A 19,014-nucleotide genomic window follows, 5' to 3' on the forward strand; every position below is an offset into this window, starting at 1 on the left:
TTATCTCCATGCTTGGGGAGATGAGTACCTGACAGGCTTCTAACAGTAGTCTCTGCTCCATCTCACCCCCTATCTTGAACTATCAGTTGAGTGCTCTAGAATGTATATGGGGTAGAAGTGTTCATTCATTTTCTGTACAAAAGCAATCAATGCTTAGTGTGGAGAATCCAAATAACAGAGTTGCTCTAAATAACACTCTCCCCAGTCCCAATACCATGCCCAGAAGAAAATACTGTTTGGTGCGTATATTACTTGATGCCTGCAGACTAGATGACCAAGTTTGCCATAAATGGATGGCCACCCACTTCCCTTCGGGGGTCAGAGTAGTTTGCTCCAATCTGTCTCCCTTTTCACAGCTCAGTGAGGGAGGAAGACCCAGGAAGGAGAGCTGCCACAGTTAGTGGTGGCCCAGCTGGGACTTAAAGTCTGTCATGACTGAAGCTGGGCTCAGCATGCCAGTCTGCAAGGCCCTGAGTGCCCTCAGCAGTAATTCCAAGCAAAGCAGGGAAGCAGTGGCCAGATGCTTAACTGAACGCTGCTCAGTGCTTCTGGGCCTCCCCTTGCCTCCTCCCTCCCTTCTCCACTCTGGGGCCTCTCTCTCTGTCCTCTTTAGATCCCCAGACCCCACTCATTTATCACCTTTTGATGAGCTCCACCACACAGACCATGTCAGGAAATTTCTTGGTGTTCATTTTAATAAAATTTAATTATCAAGACAGCCTTACAAGTCATGATACATTTAGTGGTTCATTTTTCACATCTCTGTCAGAGGCCTCTTGGCAGCCACATGGGAGGCATGGAGGGTGTAGGGTGGAAGTGTCAGAGCCTTTTCTGGCCTCCGCAGGAGCTGGGTTTGGGGAAGCAGTCCCTGATCCTTCCTCTGCCAGCTCACCCTCCTCATTCTCCAGACTCTAACAGGGGGATGGAAGGAGCACCAAACATGGAGTCAGGAGACCTGGGACTCCATCCTCCTTTTGCTGCAAATGGTGCTCAGATCCTGCAGAAGGAAGGCATCCTCTCTGGGCCTCAGCTTTCTCATGTACAAGATGGGAATTGTCTCAGTCCAAACTGGACAGAGCCACTGTGAGATTCAGAAGAAAACTTTTGCAATGAGAGGACTTCCCAGGCAGCTGGAGGCAAAACCGCAAGGGTGGATTCATGCTGGGGTGGCACCTGCCCCACAGGCCTGTAGGTCTGCCCACCTGGGTAAGGGGTGGGGTGAAATAGGGGGTCTCTGATGATCGCAGTTTTTGGTTACGTGAGGAAGTTCTTTAGTGGTGATTTTGGTGCACTTGTCACCTGAGCAGTATACGCTGCACCCTATTTTCAGTCTTTCATCCCTACCTTCTCCCATCTTCCCCCCAAGCCCCTAAAGTCCATTGTATCATTCTTATGCCTTTGCATCCTCATAGTTCAGCTCCCACACATCAGTGAGAACATACGATGTTTGGTTTTCCATTCCTGAGTTACTTCACTTAGAATAATAGTCTCCAATCTCATCCAGGTCACTGCAAATGCTGTTAATTCATTCCTTTTTATGGCCGAGTAGTTTTCCATTGTATATGTACACCATAGCTTCTTTATCCACTCTTTGACTGATGGACTTGGGTTGGTTCCACGATTTTACAATTGCGAATTGTGCTTTTATAAACGTGTGTGCAAGTTTTCGTGTAAACTTCTTTTCCTCTGGGTAGATACCCAGTAGTGGGATTGCTGGATCAAGTGGTCGTTCTAATTTCAGTTCTTTAAGGAATCTCCACACTGTTTTCCATGGCGGCTGTTCTAGCTTGCATTCCACCAGCAGTGTAGAAGTGTTTCCTGATCAGTGCATCCAAACCTACATCTACTGTTTTTTAATTTTTTTGTTATGGCCGTTCTTGCAGGAGTGAGGTGGTATCACATTGTGGTTTTGATTTGCATTTCCCTGATTATTAGTGATGCTGAGCAATTTTTCATACTTTTGTTAGCCATCTGTATATCTTCTTTTGAGAACTGTCTATAATTGACATTTATTAAGTACTTTGCAGACCCTATGCCAAGGATGTCATAGGTACTACCTAGCTAAATCTCATAGTCGCTGTACTTGTTATTAATATTTTAAGATGTGTATCAGTGTTATGCCTGTTTTACAGCTGAGAAAACTGAGACACAGGGAAACAAAAGCAATGTGCCCAAAGTTACAAAGCCAGTCAATGGTAGAGCCAGAATTAGAACTCTGGCCAACTCCAGAGTCCACCTTCTTACCAATGAAGTCATCATCACCCATGAGAAATCAGGAGGGACCAGAAGTTTTTATAATCAAAACAACCTCACACTGAAGTCTAAGGGAACGCAGAGGTTCGGCTGAACACCAGGGCCCCTGGCAGCTTGGCATGGGGGCCATGAGTGATACCTGTGCTCATGACATGCCACACCTGTGGTCTTACAAGGGGACAGATTCCACTCTTGCCACTTCATTCACAAAACCCACCCCTATTTCCTCCCTTCCCCCTACCCCACTTCCTTGCTAACAGACTCAGTTTTGTTTAGAAACCCACCCCCAGGGAAGCTGACCCACAAATCCCATGATGGCAAGGGGGTCCCGGCATCTTTGCCAGTTTTCGGTCCCAGCCTCACACCAGGGTGTGGCGTGAGCAAGGAGACAGGTAGTTTTGGTGCAGGTGACACAGGGCTAGAATGTGGTATATGAATTTAGGAAATAATTAGACTGTGTTGGGTGTCAGAACACATTTCTCCAAAATATGACTATAGGAGACCAGGAATATGCCACACCCACATCTACTTCTTTGGCATTTTTCAAGCTAGTTATAATGAGAAACTGCAGAAGCAGGAGTAACTCTGAAAAGCTGTCCTTTTGTAAAAGAAATTTACATCTATAAAGGAAGTCCACATTAGTAAAACAGTCTGTATCAGGAAGAGGGCTGCTCAGAGACAACTTTTATTACCCGAGAGGCTTTTTATCTTTATAAGGAGACAACATTTACTTACCATGCATTTCCTCCCCTCACCCTCCCATTACTGCACCATCTCCGAGAGGCCCCAGTTGCTCCTGTTCCTTTCTGTAGCTCAGGATGCTATCTTAGCGTCGATTATCTGGCCCATCTTTGAGTCTCATGTGTTGTGGCACCACCATGCCTAGGCACATAATTAGAAATGTTTTTTCTTCTGCTAATCTGTCTAATGTCACATCAATTCATAGCCCAGATAGAAACCTAGAAGTGTGGGAGTCAACCATTGTTTCCTCCCCTACAAGAGCGTTGGTCTAGAAGAGAAGTCAGCTTCCATTTATTGAGCACCTAGTAAGCACCAGGTCCCGTCCTGTAAGCTTTACATATGTTATTTCCAATTCCCATAGACTCCTCTAGCTTCAGTGGTATTATCTACATTTTGCTGATAAATAAATAGAGGTTCAGAGAGGATAAGTGACTTGTCCAAGGTCACATAACCAGGAAACAGCAATGCTGGGAGCGGAACCCAGGTCTGACCAACCTCCAAGCTTTTTTATTTCACTGCTCTGCTTCCCTCTCTACCATATCCATTTCTGCACATTTATTTCGGACTCACATTGACCACCTCCTGCGTGGCAGGCACTGGCCTAAGTGCTATTCAAACACAGCTTTGGAAGCTAATCTACTCGCTTCCGTCCAGACAAGGAGGGCCGTGCTAAGAGGAACCTCCCTGGCTCCTGCTGCAGACCCACTGAGAGGTGACTCCCACACGGCTGTCCTGGAACAAGACAGCAGCTTTTCTTAGGTTGTTCTAAGTTAAGGGCTCTCACTGCTGGTAAGACAGGGAAATAGAGGGGATAAAAATAACAAAACAAAAGGAGAAGTCACAAAGTTACAGGAAATCTCAATATATCTTTCTGCTCTGGATACTGCTCTAAACACAACTGCAGCAGGGCCTTTTCGGGGGTTCTTATGGGCAGAGCCACAAGAGGCCTCAAAGCCAGAGCAGACTGATTATCTAGCCCATCCCCATGTCCTCCCCTCCCTTCCTCCTACTTCCTTGATAACAGACCCAATTTTGTTCAGGAATCCACCCCCCACCCAAGAAGAAGCTGATCCTATTCCCAGCTCAGGAGCAAGTCCTGAATCACCCAGCATCCTCCCTTGTCAGGAGTAGGCTGAAGGGTGGCAAGTAGCCCATGCTTTTTTCTGGGGTCAGGGAGATGAAATGATTATTGGAATAATATTGGTTTAACCCTCTTTTTTTTGAGACACAGTCTCACTCTGCCATCCAGGCTGGAATGCAGTGGTGCAATCTCATCTACTGCAACCTCAACCCCTGCAGGCTCAAGTGATTCTCCCACCTCAGACTCCCAGGAAGCTGGGACTATAGGCCTGTGCCACCACGCCTGGCTAATTTTTGTATTTTTTGTAGAGACAGTGTTTTGCCATGTTGCCTAGGTTGGTCTTGAACTCCTGGGCTCAAGCAATCAGCCAGCCTTGGCCTCAGAAAGTGCTGGGATTACATGCATGAACTACCGCGCCCAGCCTAAACTTGTTTCTAATTTGCAGTTCCAAATTTTTAGATGCTCATATCTCTGACTAATTACAGTAACAGGTGATGAAATATCAAAGTGTCAAGCTGTCCTCTCAATTCCAACAGGAACAAACAGAGTCTTTTTCTCTACATTTTGACTTAACTGCCTTACTGTCATACATTAGAAGGTAAACTTCTCCTCTGTTCCAATCTGGGTTTTCTCCCCCTTCTTCAGGGCTAATTAGTTAAAGGCATACTGTTGACAGACACAATATGAATAGAAAAAAATTTTGTCTAGCCTTAAAAAACAGGCATATGGTAATTTGTCTTGAATTTTGGCCTTTCCATAGTGGCTTGTATCAAAGTTATGGTCTTAGGATAGTGCTATGACTCACTGAAATGGCTGCTGGCCTGCAATTTTGATTGTAAGACACATTTTGGCACAGAAAATCACATTTCTGCTGACTTCTGCTTTAGAGATCCATTCTTAAGGAAAAGCATTGTTATTCCACAAGCTAACACATCACTCCCTACTGTATATCAAAGAGTCTCAAGATCCTCCTATTCAGGAAAAATGGAAATATTCTTACCACATCCTCGCAGTAATGTTCAACATAAATTACGAAGCACAAAGACAGTTTGGGAATGCAAACTCTTTCTATTATAAATGGCCTTCCTTACAAGACTGAGAGTGAATCCTAATGTAAACTATAGACTTTGGGTCATAATGATGTGTTAATGCCGGTTGACAGATTGTAATAAATGCACCACTCTAATGTGGAATGTCGAAGTGGGGGAAGTGGTACTTGTGTGGAGACAGACACATGGGAATTCTCTGTACTTTCTGCTCAATTTTACTGTAAACCTAAGACTGCTCAAATAAGTAGAATTCAGTAAATAAATATGCCAGTAAATAAATGGCCTTTTCTTGGGCTGAGAAATTGAAGACATTTCCCAAATGTTACTTGGACCTGTAAATTCACTCTGGGGCTTTATACACACACACACACAACACACACACACACATATACACAATATATACACATTATACATTTATATATACATATATATCAGAAAGTAAATATTTCTTGTTAAAAGTCTAAGATATAACTGCCCTCTAAAGGTGTTTATTTCATTGGTTATCTCTTTTTTTTCTTGTACTTGAAGTTCTGGTGTACATGTGCAAATCTTGGTTTGGAGTCATTAGTGGCTATTGCTCTCTTGTTGAACAAACATTTTTGAGTGCTGCTCTCTACAGCCCACTGGAGAGAGAGCGATGAATCCAACACAGCCCTGTCTTCAGAGTTCACATCTTTGTAGATTTGTAAATTAATATTTGCAATAGAGTGTGACAAGACTCCAACAGAGGTGCATCCAAGGAAGATGGTACCAGTTCAACTTGCTGGGAAGGTGTCAGGGGAAGGTTCATGGAGGAAGGGTCATTGAAGTGAATCTCAGACCTTCCTGCCTCCTCCTGGGAGGTTGAATCCAAGACACCTACCTCCACCTTTCAGCGCAGAGGGTACGTGAGGGGACCTGCCAAGATGAAGCCAGAAAGGCAACAGCGGTCAAATGATAGGAGGCCTGGGAGGCCGGGTAAGGATTTGGGGCTTTACCCAAATGACTTTATTGTAGTTGTATTTGTTTGATATCTTTTGCAAGTTCCTTGCTTAGTTATTACAAAATTGTCATAAAGTTTGGTGGCATAATGGTTAGAAAGATATTGCAGACTTAGGAAAAGAATATGCGTTCCTTTAATCTGGCTCTTTTAATGCACTAAGAGACTCTGCAGCACCTGAGGCTGGAGGACAAGCTTCCCTGACCTTCCAGTCCCATGAGGGCACCTGCTGTTAATGGCCGTCCTGATGGAGTGCAGATCCCTCAGGCTTGTGGGACCCTCTCTCTGCCAGCCAGTCTTACTCTCTGGCTGGCAGCTCCAGATCGTCCTAGGGACTCTGAACTCAGCCAGCGTCTGAAGGTTTACTGCAAGACTGTGTGACTCCAAAGTCAATTTCCCATGGTCGGTTTCCCAGGGGAACCATCTTCCTGCCAAGTCCAGTTTTCTGTTGCAAGAACAATTGCCAACATGTCTAAGTTTCTATGTGAGAATTTTGGCATCTTGGGTTCCTTTTAAATAGGACACACTTGTAAGCTCTAAAGGGAAAAAGAAAAGGTTTCTCACGAAGCATTAGCTTTCAAGATTACAGTTCGGTAGGATGTTCAAGGTGCATCGGGTGAATAAAAATGACAGACAGCTGAACACTTCCTGTACATGAAACACCAATATAGATCTAAGTTGCATGCATGACTCCTAATGTGGTTAATGAAAAGGAAGAAAAAAAATGGTTGGCAATATTTGCAGGGCATTTGCTCCCAAATGTTGCAATCCTGTTTTCTTTAGACCTTGGAAAGGGGGATTGCAAGTTGCCTGTCAAGAAGGCATCAAAGCAGAGAAACCCACAAATGTGTGGTGTCAGTTAGAATGCAAGCCTTCAGAGAGGATCCTGCTCCTTTAGCTGCTAAGAGAAGCAGGGGGGTTGTCACATTTCTAAGAAGTCGCCAGCTGGAGGCACTGAGGAGGTAATGGTGTATGTTTTCCTAGACTATAAAATACTGATTATATGGGTTAATAAAAATAAGAATCTCAGAGGTCTGAGGGAAAAGAAGTAAACTTCAGGTCTGAGCAGGCACAATCAGAAAGCACTAGAGACAACTGGGGGAGGGCGTAGGACTCCTGTCCCGAAGATACCCCTCACCTTCTGCAAAGGACCTAGAAAAGCTCCATTTGATCAATTCCTTTTAAGACATGAAGACTTCTCCATTTTTAAGAATCACCATAGTAAAATGCAAGCTCAGCATGACATACCCCAAGGAAAATGTATCAGTCCCTTCTGTTCTTACTACATTTCCATAAGGGTAATACCAAGTTGTTTTGCCCACATGGGGGCTCTGGAATTTTGGCTGTGACGCATTGGTAGGATATTTGTCACCAAAACTGACTCAGGAATCAGTTAAATATTTAAAGCACAAATAGGAATCAGGAACACTCTAATTCCTATTGGTGCTTTGTTTAATATTTAACTTCCCAATCTTATACATCTATTAAACAATATTCCTCTTGACATTCAAACACTTGCTGCATAATTTATAAATCAAAAACTTATTAAAAATTGAACCAATTATAAATTCCCAAACTTATAAACCATTGGTTACAAAATTATTTAACCACACTCTCCAACATGTTTAATTAAAACCATAAGTTTAATATGTCAGACTCTCTTAAATGTTTCAAACACCTAAATGTCAGCAAAAACCCACACAAAACATCACACTGATTGAAAAATATATGCTTATACTTACCTTTACACTGGTTACAAAGGTAGGAAGATTATGGATATATATTGGTTTTAAAAAACATTTTTATACTTATTCTTACATTTTCTCAGTTACTTTCTTAGAGTCAATATGATAATTTCCTAGGATTAGAGTATAAAGTGATACAGTTTCTCTTAAGAATACAAATTTCTTCCAGAACCAGAGGAAAAACAATATTATCTCAGGCCAGCAGGTCTGGGGTTACTGATTCTTATTTGAAAGTGATAAAGTGTCTCCCAATATTATTGTACTTGAGATTAAATGTGGCCTGACTAAGAATGTAAAAGTCCAGACCTTCACATGGGTATGCTTTTCTGAGACCAGAGGCTTTCCTAAAGTGTGCTTCATCTCCTAGGAAACCAGGAATTTTTTTTTTCCTAGGACAGAGTCTCGCTCTGTCACCCAGGCTAGAATAGAATGCAGTGTCCTGATCTCAGTTCATGCAACCTCTGCCTCCCGGGTTCAAGAGATTCTCATGCCACCACGCCTGGCTAATTTTCTGTATTTTTTGTATTTGAGATGGGGTCTTTCCGTATTGGCCAGGCTGGTCTCAAACTCCTGGGATCAAGTGATCCACCTGCCTCAACCTCCCAAAGTGCTGGGATTACAGACATGAGCCACTGCACCCGGCCAAGATGAGGAATTTAAATTCTGCAGTTTGCTGTCCTTATGAGCACATCTGGACAACTTTCCTGCCATATTCTGAGTTCTCTCTTTATGTGTCACCAAGCGTGACTACTAATTTCTATTTTTTCCTAAGACTATTAGATGTATTAGAAATTCAGTCTTTCCTTCTTACAAGGACAGAGAAAAGTGCCTATTGATGCTTAATAACCCAACATATATTTAATAGAAGAAATAATATCACCCATATATAAATCTGCTATTAAAAATAATATGAAATAAAACCCTATCACATTCACCATTTACACCAACTTTTCTCTTCACAGCTTCATTGGGAACTTATGACTCTTCACAGACTTCATGTGTTATAATTGATTATAGCTTATTTGATGTTCAAAATCTCGGAGCTTGACCAGAGGAAGCCTCTTTAATCCAGCTTCTTAGTCCTTCCAGAACCACCCTGTGATATTCTAGAAAGCATCTTTGCTTTCTGGTCACAAAAGAAGCTTCCAGGCTTAACCATTGATTTTACCCTACTCACGACAATTCTTCCAAAGAGCCCCTGTTTCTTTAAGTGGAGAAAACTTTTAGAGACAAAGTCTGGGCATTTAGGGGCACAGGAGAGTTGGTGGTAGGCATTAGTACTATCACTGCTGCTGCTGCTGTCTCCACTGTTAGTGACAGAAGTGGGAACATATTTGAGTTCACATTAGTGTTCCCAATTTAACGTTAGCATTGCTCCATCATGATGTTCTAATGCAAAAATGGCAAACCCACTTTCTCAATGGCATAGTTAACATTTTAACCCTTCATGCAAGCTATATATTACACCTCACTTTTCTATTGTTTTATATTTATAAAATAAATATTTGGGAAATATTTGATATTTCTCATAAATCCTTGGTAACTTGATTGAAGAGTGTAGAAGTGAGGTCAGGTTCACCTTAGTGAAGGGTCTGCATCTAACCTTATCTGAAGGGGCTTATGAATTTGGGATCTATAACCTTGACAGAAAGAAATGTTGACAATAACCCCACCCATGCTTTATAACGATAGCTATTTATAGTTTATTTTAGAGTGACAAGAAGGGCCTCGTCCATGGTGAGTTTTTTCTTGAGTGGTCTGCACACTCACATCAGAACTAAATTCACCCCTCCTTGCTTCTCAGCCCTTGTTTCTAAGCCTTATTCTTTGTTTATGTAGGTAGTAAAGTAGATTCTTTAAATGCCTGCCCTCCATCAACTGCTAAAGCATTCTGCTTCCCTCTGATATGATTAACAGAATGTTGGCTGTGGTTGTGAGATGCTTTGCAATCTATGTCTTAAACCAAGCCAGCCGGGTTAGCATTTCTTCTTGTGATGGTGTATCAGGCCAATTGAGAATATAGGTGATATTAATATTTTCCAAGCAGCTGTTAACAGGAAAAGACACTTCTGCTTGGAGTCCACTTTGAGAAGAGGTTTGTCATTTAGGCAGCACAGGACACCTCCATTAACCCTCCCCCAACAGCGCCCCTCTACCGTCATGTTAATACGCTTTCCCCAGGGTTCAAAGAAGGGTAGAATTTTAGCCAGAGATTAGTCAATATTTATGGATAAGAATAATAGCAATACACTTATAATGGCCAATGTTTGAATCCCTAATGTGTGCCAGCACAGTATAGGGCTTTTTGCAGTTATTATATCATAAAACCCTTATAACGGCCCCACGAAATTGGCACCATGATTTGCTTCCTTTTACTTTTGAGGAAACCAAGGATCAAGTAACTGAAGTGATTTCTCTCGGACTCACAGACGAGCAGTGGCAGAGCCCGGAATTAGATACATCTGATGTTAGTGTTGTGAGGAATCATTCTCCCCAAAAGCCATAGCTCGCAGACATTCTTATGTAATTTGTCTTTGCTGAGGCTTGGGCATTGAAGTTTTAAAGGTCCCCAGAGACCAGATTTCATCTGGTATTCTGCGGGGTGTCAAGCAGTGTCCAAAGCCAAACCTGTCCAAGAGAGAGGGTTTTATTAGCTCCAAAATTATAATAACTTCCAAAACCTTCTTCCACCCATTCTGCCTTCCCCTGACACAGCTCTGGTGATGTTTAGAGGCATAAATTTTGGACAGTTATCAGGGGAAACATTTTGCTGCTATCATCCCACACCTTCTGTCCTGAGAGCTTTTATGTGGTGTTTCAGTATTTCAAATAGGTCATGACTAGATTCCATGTGTCCCTGGCAAACATAAGCCTAAATTCTAAATTAAAGTATGAGATGGAAGAAACAGCCTTTCTTCCCTTTTATTTCCAAGGACAAATAGGGTCAAAGGCGGGTCTTGGGCACAGAGAGCCAGATAGCTTGGGCAGTACGTGTGTGCACCTGCAGGCTGTGGAGACAGGTGTTTCTTCGGAGCTCACTTGCCCTCTCATCCAGGCCTGGAAATCACAGGTAACTGTGGGGTGAGAGGAACCCAGGTTGCGGTGGGAACACCTTGGGTGTTCCCGGTGATCCCGGGCTGAGGACCTTTGGCTGAATAGATGAAAGCCAACATTCCCTCCCAGGAGGAAATGTAACTCTTGCACTCTCTAGTGACCATCACTGGGATATTGCCCAAATCTGCAAACAGTCAGCTTCTGAATCCCCTTAAAGTGGACCTAGCCGGCCTCTCTATCTTAAGACCACCTCTCCTGTCTGCTGCAGCCCCTCTCGCTTCTTTTTCTTTAAGGACATCTAGCTGGTTGTATTGAGTTAACATGCAAGAGGAGAGTACCCATCACTACATAACTTGGGTAATTCGGGCAATTCATGTCGATGGTGATCTGTGTGGGGCTGCAGGGTCCCAGGTGATTGGGACAACTCTACCATCAGTCACATTTTGGTCGGTTAAATCCCACCTCTTCTTTATAGCTGTATCCCGCAAGTTAGTGGCTGCCTGTCTCTGAACTTCGCCTTCCTTGTGGTTGTCAAAAATACCTCCATGGGGTAGAAATGCAGCATCTTTAGATTCCCAAATAGGTGCATGTGTTCATTCATTGGTTCATTCTGCGGTCAGGGAGCTTTCAGTCTACTGGCATGAAAGACGTGATGATAATGAGAAAACTTCACAATGAATGTGATGTGATGACTGATGAATGCCACAAAGGAGAAGTAGGAGGCACTCCGACAGCCTGGGGGAGTTAAGTTGTGGCCAGAAGGGAGAGAGATCAGCCATTCTCCACCTCATCTCTTTGCTGCCAAGAGAAATAGGAATTTCTTAGACAAGTTTTCAGGTCCCTCTGTGAGACTGAGCCTAAAAAAGGCACCCGGGGAGGGGGGGCACTCACATCAAGCCATCCCTCCACAGAGCATCCCACTGGCTGTCTGCATCAGCCCGACCCCCACAAGATGGAAGACTGGCTCATCCCAGTGGCTCCTTCCACACCCTCTGCCCACCGAGGCCCCATCTCCCTTGCCCTGTGGCCAGTTGAAGGTGAACTCCTGAAGTGCATTCTTCCTGGGATCCCAGAGGTTGTGGCAGCCAGATGAGTCACCTCACAAATATAGCACGTGTTCCCCGGGGGTGGCAGTGGGAGGAAGCATGTGAAGAGCTCTCTCTGTGATAATAGACCATTTAGAGCTTCAGATGGTGAAAACAAGCTGATCAGGTGCGGGCCCTCCGGGAGGCTGGCAGGTGACTCCCAGCCAGCACGCCCTCCATCACACACTGGGGAGGCTGGCAAGAGCCTGACAGTCTCCAGGGCTCCCTCCGACTTCCTCTCTCTCCAAGTCTATGTTCCCATCCCTGTGTCTCTCCGTTGTTCATTCCATTGCTCTGTTCTGTTTCTGTCTACCCATTTGTCTTTTCTTCCTCTTCTCTTTCTGTTGCCATTCTCTTTCTTTGCTTCTCTCAACATGTCCTTCTCACTTCCTTTCTCTCTCTCCTCCCTCTTTCCCTCTCCTTCTCTTCCTTTCCCAAATCCCTTTTGGCCAGGCTCCTTTTTGCCCTTTGCCTCTCACACGCCCCTCCACCTTTCCGCCCTCTCTCTGCGTTCTGCTCCTCCCTTCTTCCTCCGTGTCTCTGACTCACTTATCTGTTCGCTCCATATCTTCCTCCATGTGCCACCCTCCTCCTCTGCAGCCACACCCAGTGGGTTCACAGCTGGATCTTTCATGCCCCTACACAACCCTGGCCTGGCCTGGGCCTCTGGCCTTGGGCTTGGAAGGGAGTCCCGTCCTCCCTCGCTCAGCTGGGGCCGTTGCTCCCTCCTTCACCTCACCTCTCCACATCCCAAACTCAAGCCCACAGAGCCCAGCTCTGGGCCTAGGGTGTGGACAGGGAGGGTGGCTGGTGGTTCAGAGCTGAGCCCTGTGAGTGAACAGCACGCCTAGACCCACACACAGACATATGGCCCACCTTCGGGGTCGTGAGGATTCATAAACCCTATTCTGGGAAGGGCCTCCAGGAATCATCAAGGCAGCTAGGGCATGTCTGAGTCTCCACCAGGCACACCCTCCACCTCTCAGGGCTGAGCTCTTCCCTTCCCAAAGAGGCCAGGGAGAGGGACTGCTGAGGACACAGTCTCAGAGGAAGGCCAAGGCCTCTAGGCTGCTTCTGGGCCATGGCACAAGAAGGAGGAGGAGAAAATAAGGAGCCCAAGGAAAGAACAACCCAGCCCAGCCCAAGGACCCCCAGCCCCAGCCCCAGCTGGGCTCAATTTAATTGAAAATGGACTAGAAAAGTTGCTTGTGCCCTTCCTCTAGACTCAGCATCATCAAGACTGGAGGCCTTCCCTGGATGGAAGGAGGGCCAGAGCATTTGGATATGTCAGACCCTGGGCCAGATGTCACCCCATGCATTTTCTCATTTAATCCTCCTAAGAAGCCCAGAAGGTGGGTAAAATTGCCTGCCCCAAACAGATGAGGACATTACATTTCTTCTCCTTCTCCTCCTCCTTCTTCTTTTTCTTCTTCCTCCTCCTCTTCTCCTCCTCCCTCCTCCTCCTCCTTCTTCCTCCTCCTCCTCTCCTCCTCCTCCTTCTTCTTCTTCCTCCTCCCTCCTCCTCCCTCCTCCTCCCTCCTCCTCCTTCCTCCTTCTCCTCCTCCCTCCTCCTCCTTCTTCCTCCTCCTCCTTCTTCCTCCTTCTCCTCCCTCCTTCTCCTCCTCCTCCCTCTTTCTCCTCCTCCTCCTCTTTCTTCTTCTCTGTTGCTTCATTTTTCTTTCATTTTTTTCCCCCAGATGTTGCATTTCAGAGAGGCTGAATGTATTGACTAAGGTCACACAGCTAGAAACATCAGGGCCCTGTCTAGCTCCAGGCCTCCTGCTAAACAGCTCTGTTCCCTGGCGACAGGTGGTCTGTGATCCTAACACAGCCAGAGGTGGGTGCAGTGTCCCTGCTGTAACAAAGGCCCAACTGCTCCATTCAGTGGACATTAGGCCCCTGCTTTCATTCGTTAGCAGGTCAGGGATTCCAGTGTCGCCTGTGCCATGTACTCCAGCTGATCCATCTGCAAGCCTCGACTCCCCATTTTCCCAGAAGCAGCAGCAGCAGCAGACTGGCAGGAATTTCAAACAAGGGGTTCTGCCTTGCACTCCTGGTGCAAGGGTTGGGACCATGGACTCAAGTGTGACCAATCATACTGTCCTTCCTGAGATCCTGCATTTTGACCACAGTAATCAAGAACAAAAAGTGATGGTAACTGATTTATCCTTAAGAAATCCAAGTAATGAGTTCCTGCTGCCAATATTTCTGGGATTTCCCTGTCTCCTGGCAGTTTCTAGATTTGGCTGTTAAGCATTTTATGAGTGTGCGAGCCCCATACCCTTCTCATAGCTTCTTCCTTTCGCTGAAGTTGGCCAGAGTCAGTTTCTGGTTTTTGCAATCAGTAATAACCCAACTAAGATTTGCTATCCTGCAGGCAGGAGAGGGCCACAGCATGATAGTCAAGGCTAACCATTTCCTGGTCCCTGCCTGCCCCAGCCAGCTCTCTCTCCTCACCAGCCTGCACCTGCCATGCTGAGCTGTCTCGCTGCACCCTGAGTGCACCACAGTGATGCATGGCTATGCATTGTCTTTCACGGTCTCACTAGAATTTATTTAATTCCTCATAATGAACATTTCTAAGTTGAGGTAGATTTCATGTATTAGTCAGGGTTCTCCAGAGAAACAGAACCAACAGGATGTGTGTGTATATATATTATACACATTATTATGTATTACAGACACACACACACATACACACACACATATCTATGTATCTAGAGAGAGAAAGAGATTTCTTTTAAGGAATTGGTCTACGAGATTGTAGGGGCTGGCAAATTCAAAATTGGCAGGGCAGGCGATCAAGCTGGAGACCCAGGGTAAAGTGGATCTTGCAGTTCAAGTCTGAAGATAATCTGCAGGCAGAATTGCTTCTTCCTGGGGGGAGACCTCTGTCTTTTTCCCTGAAGGCCTTCAGCTGAGTCAATGAAGTTCATCCATATTATGGAGAGTAATCTGCTTTCTTCAAAGACTCCTGCTTTAAATGTTAATTTCTTTGAAAAAATTCCCTTCACAGTAACATCTAAGCTGGTGTTTGACCAAACACCTGGGTACTATGGCCTGGGCAAGTTGACACACAAAATTAACCAACACAATTCACATATCATAGCATAAAATTAACCCTTTTAAAGTTTACAGTTCCATGTTTTTAGCATATTCACAAGGTCATGCAATCATCACCACAATCTAGTCACAGAATTTTTTTTTTTTTTAGACAGGGTCTGGCTGTGTCACCCAGGCTGGAGTGCAGTGGTGCGATCTCAACTCACTGCAACTCCGCCTCCGTAGCTCAAGCGATCCTCCCACCTCAGCCCCTCGAGTAGCTGAGACTACTCAAGGCACATGCCTCCACATCCAGCTAATTTTTGTATTTTTTGTGGAGACAGAGTTTCTCCATGTTACCCAGGCTTGTCTCTAACTCCTGGGCTCAAGCAGTCCACCCACTCTGGTCTCCCAAAGTGCTGGCATTACAGGCGTGAGCCACCGTGCCCGGCCTAGTCACAGAACGTTTTTATTGCCCTAGAAGAAAACCCTGACTCCTCCCTCCTCCCAGCTCCTGGCAACCACTAGACACATTGGTCTGCATGCTGTACGTGCTGGTTCACCTTCCTCCTCGCCTGCCTTTGCCTGCCTCATAGATTTCTACTCATTCCTCAAAAGCCAGACCTTCTGAAATATCTTCCTTGATCCCCACCTACCTGAAACACCCCATTCCACCTCAAACTGAGTTCATCACTGTATTTTCAGTGAACCCCCAATATAAGCTGATGGTGCCTCCTGGAATAGCCATTGGCAAAAGATATTCAAATTGCCTAATCACCTCGCTTCTCTTTCTCACCAGACCAACACTTCTTAAAATATGATTTCAGGGGTTCTTGGCACTTACCCCGTATTTTAACCATTTGATATGTTTGTGTTTCTTAGGAGAGAGTTCATGGTTTCATTGGATTTTCAAAAGGATCCTGGGAAGGGTCAAGAGTCATGGCATTAGGGCTTCTTGAAGGGCAGAGACGTGCTTTGCGAGTCCCCTTGTGTCCTCATGCCGGGTGCAGACGAGGTCTGCTGAATGAGCCTGGGTGATGAATGAGTAGCAGCATGTAGGAAAAGTGTCCTTCCTTCAAGCGTTTTCCATCATCACTCTCTGTGAAGCAGTTAAAAAGCAAAACAAAATAACACACAAGCATCAGAGGAGGAGGATAGACACATAATTACACATTCATTCATTCATCCGTTTATCCATTCACATTTTAGGGTACACACCTACAAGGTACAAAGCCCAGTGCTCCCAGTGCTGGGTGTTCAGAGCTCTGAGAAGCAGGCAGGCACCACGTTTTAGTCTCAGAATATAGAGAGAGACTGTGAAGTAAACCAGGGAAGGCTTCCTGGGGGAGAGGCCACAGGACATGAGTGAAGCCAAGAGCAAGGACTGTGACTCAGCCAGATGGAACAGAGGCCAGGGAAGGGTGTCTCGAGTGTTAGTGCTGGGGGTTGGGGGGGGCATCCACGTGAGCAGATGCCAGGCATGTAGAGGACCTGGAAGGGGGAGATAATTTACACACCCATAGTCCCTGAAGCCCAGAGAAGCTGAGCCGGGGCCTCTGCCTGCAGTGAGGTGTGGGGTGTAATTACTGAGCCAGAGTGCAGAACTGAGCCAAGTGGGTAAGAGCACTGACCCTGACCCCAGCCGGGCCCTGAGCAGAAGGAGGATTTCATTAGTGTTAGAGAGGAAGGATGTGCCTTCTCCCCAGAGGCCAGAGGGCAGGAGGCCGGCCAGGCAGGGAGGCTGACCCAATGGCCTTGGCGTGGTGATTGAGCAGCCTGGGAGGCTGCAGGCACTGAAGGAAGAGGTAGGGGACGACGACACCATCCGTCACCTCGGCACTTACCCCAAAAGATGGAGGACTCCTGCCAGAAACAGACAGAAATTTCCCTTGAGAAGGAAAAAGCCATGCTATAGGCGATCAAGATTGCACATTGTCAGTAGAGAAGGAATGAGACTATCTGGTTGCCGCCAGACCTTGGCCAGGGCTGTCCTGAGGGTAAGGACCTTGTGCAGGAGGTCCCTGGGCAGGGACTGGCCCTTCTTCTCTCCCTCAGTGTCCCAGAAAGGCCCCAGAGCTGCTCCAACCCCTGACCTCTCTCCTTCTTTCTCCAGCTGCTCGACCCCCTTCTCTTGGTTGTCTGCTTCCTCCCAGGTATGTACCCGTACCTTCAGACAGTTCTGAGCAGACCACGCGAAATACAACTATGACGTTATTCACAGCAGGGATTCTGGACCCAGAACTGTGCTTGGTCTTGGAGTTGAAAGGTAGCATTCACTCACACTCCTCTTCCACAGATAATCTGAGAAAAAATGGAGGCTCAGGGAGGAAGGTATCCCCTTTATGACTGGCTGGAGCTAGCCTGGGGAATGAGTCCTGAGGCTAAAACCTATGCTCTCTCTCCAGCCTCATTAAGTAAACTTAGCCACTGGGTCCCTAGCAAAGCAATTGGAGAACTGAGGGTCTCCCGCAAGAGCCCTCCGTGGCGATGAAACAGTTGGTACCTTGACTGTGGTGGTTACACAGATCTACGTGTGTGATAAAATGACACAGAACAACACACACACACACATGCACACACGACTGCATATAAAGCTAGTGAGATCCAAACAAGGTGTGTGGACCATGCCAACATGGTCAGTTTTTTGACATTGTCCTGTGGTTACCTAAGAGGTTACCACTGAGGGAAACTGGATGAAGGGTGCAAGGGCCTCTCAGTATTACGATGAGAATTTTCTGTGTGTGTATAATCCTCTCAAAGGAAAGGTCATAAAACAATTTCACGTGGCTTCTCATTGCTCTGCTCATAACATCCCAACTCCTCACGGAGGACCACAGGCCCACTGAAATCTGGCCTCTGCCTCCTCTCCAACCTCTCCCCTGGCTCCCTAGGGCCAGCCCCATCACCTCCTCTCTGCACCTTGAGCACACCCGGCCCACTCCTTCATGGGGCTGTGGGCCTTGATGTTTCTCTCGCCCCAAATCCTAAACACGAGTAATTCCTATCAATCAAATTTCAGAATAAGTCTCCTTTTCTTGCGAGGCCTTCTTACTCAGAATGACCCCTTCAGCTCTATCACAGCGGGCCCTTCCACTGCCTCTAGGGTACTACGTCACCATCACCTCTCGGTTTTTGGCTAAGATCGAGTTTAGAGTGCTACTATCATCGGACATGATGTGATTCATTTGTTTGCTTGCCTGTTACTGTCAGTCCGGACCTACCCTCCCTCTGAGATTGAAGGAGGGAAAATGTTATCTTGGTCACCATTATATCCTGGTACCTACAACAGGGGCGGGCACAGGCAAGAGTGCAGCAAATGTCAATGGCACATGAATGAATGAATGAATGAACGAACGCACCACACAAAATAGCATTCTAGCAGAAGTTAAAAACGAGGTTACCTAGTGCAGACTTTCCCAGCCGGGGCTCATACTATTTTTAAACACATGCATGTGCTTCCATGATGTACTGAAGGCCTCAGGCTACTCTTCCGGCCCACATCTCCCACCCCTCTAACAGGATTCAAATCTCTAGCAAATCTGACTCACAGTATAATATCAGTCATTTATACATTAGTCTGAATTCCAGATCACTGCCAACTTCCTCCAGATATTTGTGGTTCAAGCTTCATGTGATACTATGTCATCTTGAGGGCATTTAGTAAAGGGGAAGACGGAACATTTTTGGAGAGAAGCCTTTTCCTGTGCTCATTTATGCCTCACAGGAAACCAAGAGTGAATGTGCATCTAGACCTACAGGGGAGGTCTGGACAGTTGCGGCAAACTCATGGCATTTCAAATATGCTGGAACCTTTCCAGAGCCCTGAGTTTGGTCCTAGCTCTGTCACTGTCTCCCTGTGATTTGCTGAGCAGACCTCGCCCCTCCCTGGGCCTTGTGTGAAAATAGGGCCCAGCTCCATGGCACATAAATGCCCTCTAGCTTCCAATAGCATAACTCTAGGGAGCCCTCGTTTTCTGGGAAGACT

General features: G+C 45.9%; 1 long non-coding RNA gene across 1 annotated transcript; it reads right to left on the minus strand.

Annotated features, from left to right (window-relative positions):
• Positions 1–9,091: 9,091 nt before the first annotated feature.
• Positions 9,092–16,410, minus strand: LOC105723226 (uncharacterized). Its single transcript, XR_001108786.2, has 3 exons — positions 16,248–16,410; positions 15,874–16,128; positions 9,092–11,700 (listed from the first exon to the last, which is right to left on the minus strand). It is a non-coding gene; the product is annotated as an uncharacterized LOC105723226 (long non-coding RNA).
• Between the last annotated feature and the right edge of the window lie 2,604 nt (positions 16,411–19,014).

Source organism: Aotus nancymaae, unplaced genomic scaffold, assembly GCF_030222135.1.
Source record: "Aotus nancymaae isolate 86718 unplaced genomic scaffold, 86718_ANA_hifiasm-v0.15.2.pri h1tg000015l_1, whole genome shotgun sequence".
Lineage (NCBI taxonomy): Eukaryota > Metazoa > Chordata > Mammalia > Primates > Aotidae > Aotus > Aotus nancymaae.